The sequence below is a fragment of the Triticum aestivum genome, chromosome 2A, assembly GCF_018294505.1.
Source record: "Triticum aestivum cultivar Chinese Spring chromosome 2A, IWGSC CS RefSeq v2.1, whole genome shotgun sequence".
NCBI lineage: Eukaryota > Viridiplantae > Streptophyta > Magnoliopsida > Poales > Poaceae > Triticum > Triticum aestivum.
The window spans coordinates 560,171,758-560,177,768 of NC_057797.1; positions in this window are offsets into that span (position 1 = coordinate 560,171,758).

Below are 6,011 nucleotides of genomic sequence, written 5' to 3' on the forward strand. Positions count from 1 at the left end.
TGATATGCCTAGTTGATGTGAGACTATCTTCTCCTTTTTGTCTTCTCCACAATCACCATTCTATTCCACATATAGTGCTATATCCATGGCTCACGCTCATGTATTGCGTGAAGATTGAAAAAGTTTGAGAACACCAAAAGTATGAAACAATTGCTTGGCTTGTCATCGGGGTTGTGCATGATTTAAATACTTTGTGTGGTGAAGATGGAGCATAGCCAGACTATATGATTTTTTAGGGATAGCTTTCTTTGGCCATGTTATTTTGAGAAGACATGATTGCTTTGTTAGTGTGCTTGAAGTATTATTATTTCTATGTCAATATTAAACTTTTGTCTTGAATCTTATGAATCTGAACATTCATGCCACAATAAAGAGAATTACTAAGAGAAATATGTTAGGTAGCATGCCACATCAAAAATTCTGTTTTTATCATTTACCTACTCGAGGACGAGCAGGAATTAAGCTTGGGGATGCTAATACGTCTCCAACGTATCTATATTTTTTGATGTTTCCATGCTATTATATTATCTGTTTTGGATGTTTATGGGCTTTATTATACACTTTTATATTATTTTTGGGACTAACCTATTAACCGGAGGCCCAACCCAAATTGTTGTTTTCTTGCCTATTTCAGTGTTTCGAAGAAAAGGAATATCAAACGGAGTCCAAACGGAATGAAACCTTCGGGAGCATGACTTTTGGAACGAACGTGATCCAGAAGACTTGGAGTATATGTCAGGCAAGCAATGAGGTAGCCACGAGACAGGGGGCGCGCCCACCCTCCTGGGCGCACCCTCCACCCTCGTGGGCCCCTCGTTGCTCCACCGATGTACTTCTTCCTCCTATATATATCCATATGCCACCCAAACATCGAACAACATAATAGATCGGGAGTTCTGCCGCCAGAAGCCTCCCTAGCCACCAAAAACCAATCTAGACCCGTTCTGGCACCCTGCCGGAGGGGGGAATCCCTCTTCGATGGCCATCTTCATCATCCCGATGCTCTCCATGACGAGGAGGGAGTAGTTCTCCCTCGGAGCTGAGGGTATGTACTTGTAGCTATGTGTTTGATCTCTCTCTCTCTCTCTCTCTCTCTCGTGTTCTTGAGGTGGTACGATCTTGTTGTATCGCGAGCTTTACTATTATATTTGGATCTTATGATGTTTCTCCCCCTCTACTCTCTTGTGATGAATTGAGTTTTCCCTTTGAAGTCATCTTATCGATTGAGTCTTTAAGGATTTGAGAACACTTGATGTATGTCTTGCACGTGCTTATCTGTGGTGACAATGGGATATCATGTGATCCACTTGATGTATGTTTTGGTGATCAACTTGCGAGTTCCATGACCTCGTGAACTTATGCATAGGGGTTGGCACAAGTTTTCGTCTTGACTCTCTGGTAGAAACTTTGGGGCACTCTTTGAAGTTCTTTGTGTTGATTGAATAGGTGCATCTGAGATTATGTGATTCATATCGTATAATCATACCCACGGATACTTGAGGTGACATTGGAGTATCTAGGTGACACTAGGGTTTTGGTTGATTTGTGTCTTAAGGTGTTATTCTAGTATGAACTCTATGATAGATTGAACGGAAAGAATAGCTTCGTGTTATTTTACTATGGACTCTTGAATAGATCGATCAGAAAGGATGACTTTGAGGTGGTTTCATACCCTACCATAATCTCTTCGTTTGTTCTCCGCTATTAGTGACTTTGGAGTGACTCTTTGTTGCATGTTGAGGGATAGTTATATGATCCAATTATGTTATTATTGTTGAGAGAACTTGCACAAGTGAAAGTATGAACCCTAGGCCTTGTTTCCTAGCATTGCAATACCGTTTATGCTCACTTTTACCACTTGCTACCTTGCTGTTTTTATATTTTCAGATTACAAAAACCTATATCTACCATCCATATTGCACTTGCATCACCATCTCTTCGCCGAACTAGTCCACCTATACAATTTACCATTGTATTGGGTGTGTTGGGGACACAAGAGACTCTTTGTTATTTGGTTGCAGGGTTGTTTGAGAGAGACCATCTTCATCCTACGCCTCCCACGGATTCATAAACCTTATGTCATCCACTTGAGGGAAATTTGCTACTGTCCTACAAACCTATGCACTTGGAGGCCCAACAACGTCTACAAGAAGAAGGTTATGTAGTATACATCATAGCCGCAGAGGGATCGTTGGGTGAATGTGAACTGGCTTTGTTTCCCCGGCTGACTGAAATGCTGACTCTGAGGTAGGTTTCTTAACCCACAACAAATCACTCGGGTCGGTGTTTTTCCTATACTCTTCCAGCTCTACCGCTGCCATCTGCTCGTTAGCAATTTTGCAGCCTTTCTAGAGGCATTCCTCTGCTCTCTATCGATTCCCCGTGACTGTGATCACACCTCCGGGCCCAAGCATCTTTAACTTAAGATACACGTAACATGGGCGGGCCATGAAACAAGCATATGCGAGTCTGCCCAGAATAGCATGATAGGCACTGTGAAAATCCACTACTTCAAATGTCAACTTCTCCTTGCGGCAATTCTTGGAATCACCGAAAACCACATCAAGAACAATCTGTCCGAGTGACTCTGCCTTCTTTCCTGGGATGACTCCATGGAACCGCATGTTGCTCTCACTGAGCTTGGACATTGGAATATCCATCCCTTGGAGGGTCTCAGCATACAAAATATTCAATCCACTGCCACCATCCATGAGAACCTTAGTCAGTCGAGTGCCCCCAATAAATGGGTCGACCACCAACGTTTGCCGCCCGGGGGTAGCAACCTGCGCTGGGTGATCGGACTGGTCAAATGTGATGGGAGTCTTCGACCACTTTAAGTATGTCGTAGTTGCCGGAGCAACCATGTTCACTTCTCTGTTGATAACCTTCAGTCGACTTTTGCTCTCAACGTCAGCAAAAATCACCAAAGTAGTGTTTACATTGGGGTAGCCATCATCTTCTTCCTTTTCCTCCTTATCAGAGTCCTTCTCCGGGGCCTGACCCTCTCGAAACTGCTGCATCAGGAGTCGGAACTGTCGGGTGGTATGTTTGGGTAGAATCAGGTTACCCTCTTTGTCCTTTTTGTGTGTATATGACACGGTAAATCCAGGATGTCATTGCCTGACTGATCTTTCACCTTTTTGGGCACCCACGGCCCCTTAGGTTTTCCTTTGAACTTTCCATGATTCAGAACTGTAGCCTCTGCAGAACCCGCAACTTCTGCTTTACGCTTCTGTTTCCGATTGGTGTTTCCACCTCTAGTGTCCTGGTCGACTGGTTTCCTTTTACCATTACGGAGTCGGTCTTCTTCTTCACCATTTGCATACCGAGTGGCTATTTCCACCATTCGATCCAGAGACATGTCTCCGGATTGTCCAAACTTCAGGATCAGCTCTCGGTATCCGACACCCTCTTTGAAGGCGCAGACTTCCTGGTGCTCTGACACATTTTCCACCACATGGTCAAGGGTAGTCCATCTCTGGATGAAATCTCTCAAAGTTTCATTCGGCTTTTGAACGCAATGTTGCAATTCGGTTAGCCCAGCAGGTCGCTTGCACGTGCCCTCGAATGTCTTGATGAACACTCAGGCCAAATCTTCCCAGCAAAGAATACTCCCCAGGGACTATTGATTCAACCAAGCTCTAGCCAAACTTTCAAGCATGAGGGGGGTGCTTCATGGCCACATCGTCGCTGCCCCGCCAATCTGAACTGCCACTCGGTAGTCCTCTAGCCAAGTATCTGGCTTCGACTCACCGGTGAACTTACTTACCCAGCAGCCAATCTGAAGTTGGGAGGGATCTCAGCGGCCCTGATGGCCCTGCTGAAACACTCAGGCCCTAAAACAAATGCTCTGCTATTGAATGGACGATCTCTTTCCTGACCTTCGTTGTGTGCTCTACCTCTGTCGACCAAACCTTGAACAAGAACAGACCTTGCATCAAATTCAGGCTCTCTTGGGTCGACTAGAGCTCTCCGCTCGTCACCATACGGGCGCCTATCATCATACCGCCGGGGCGCGTACGATCCACCTCTCGGAGGAGGCGTAAGGACTCGACGACGGTCATCACGAGGATCAAACTGACCGTATCCCCGACCGAGGTACTGATCTTGGTGGTAACCACGATCTTCATGCCGCAGAGGCGATCTTGGGCTATGCATTGACTAAACTATATCTACAACCACAGATCTGCTATGGATTCTGTTGTGCGACTGAGAAACAACTGAGTTCTGTTCACCCGCCGCTTGGAGCAGCGCTCGGATCTGCAGTAAACCTCTACCAGCTTCTGAACAAGACGGCTGAATTGACTCTGCTATACGTGTCGCAGCTACAAGATTTTGGACCGGAGTGTGGTATACCTGAGGTTCAGGTGGGAACAGTTGTCGTGGTCGTTGACTGGATCCAGGGACCTGTTGACGGGCGCGTTCGTCGAGTGAATGTTGGATATTCTCCAGACGCGCGCGCTTAGCCAAGGTGGCCAGGCGCGTAGCCTCCAAGGCTCGAGCCTCAGAGGTCTCCCCAACGATGGGGGTCTGAAGCGCCTCCACGTACGACGATGCAGCTCTTCCCTCTGCTCCGAAGTGAGGGATTGGGGATGATATTCATCATGAACGTACGGCGGGCCGTCACCGTTGCTGCCACCGCCGCCACCGGCGCGACGGAAACCAGGCGGGTTGCGATGTGAGTCGACCATGAGGACCTCCGCCGCAGGGTCGCTGCTCCCGCACTCGGAAGTTGTGTCCGCAGAACCAGTCGACAGATCGAATGGCCCGTAGAGAGATTCACCTGGCTCGATTGCCGCGACTTGAGAGGTGGTCGACTGACGAGCCACCGCATGCTTCACCCACCGCTGGAGCCGCGACCGACCGGATCGTTTGCGACGACGTACAACGGGGATCGTGGATGCTGCGGGAGTCGACCGATATTGGGTCGACGGTTGCCGCGGCAGGACGGCGCAGGCGCTCGCGCGGAAGCGGATGGGAAGGGCCTTGACGTCGAGGGGGGCTTCTTGGAGCCAGGCGGAGTCGTCGGCGATGAAAACGAGCGCATCGAGACGGATCTCGTGGCCCATAGCCAAACCATCGCCGAAAACCATGTTGGTGTCGATCGGAAAAATTGCAACCTCACCGGAAGTCGCTATGACGCCTGCCCGACGGTGGGCACCAACTGTCGTGGGAGTGAGTCTGACAGTAAGACTAGGGGGTACGTAGGAGGAGGCAAGACCCTAGCTACGGTGAGGTTGTACACACAAGTTTTACGAGTTCATGCCCCTTCGGAGGAGGTAACAGCCCTACGTCTCGGTGCCTCGGAGGCTTGTCGACTGGATTATGCGTGAGAGTTACAGGGATGCGAACCCTTGTGCTAGAGGAGGGGGTGGCTTATATAGAGTGCGTCGGGCCCCTCCAGCCCTCAGTTACACAGGGTTCAATGTGAGTTAAGACCGGAGCGTTACTGGTAACACCGGCTATAAATGACTATTAATGATCTCTAAGACTACGGAGTGAACGTCTGACCGTTGCTATACCGGGATGACTATAGGTCTTCTATATTCCGAGTGATTCTTCATATGGTCGAGTGGCGTTACAATGGTCGATTGGAATTGGGATATCTGAGTGGAATATACCGTCGAGTGGATCCATTTAGGGGTTGTTTCAATCGGTATCTTCTGTTGGTCTTTGAATGTCTTTGACTCTAGGGTAGTGGCCTTGGATAGGGTGTCTAGGACAGGCCTAAGACCCTACCCTAGGTACATGTTATCGTCAGACGGCGGTGGCGTGAAGGAGGAGGAAGACGACGACGGCGGCGACTACAGCGCCTTCTGCAAGATCTTCAGCGTGTAGGCCGAAGGCGGCGCGACGGGCGGTGGCGGCGGCATAGTCTTTGCTTTTTTCGAATTATGTTTTAAATATGTACAAAAATCAATAGAACGCCTAAAGTTTGCCCAATTCTGTGTCGCGTTTGGCCGAATTTTGGCCAAGTATGGTTTTAAAAACGGCGTCTGGGGTGATCTTAG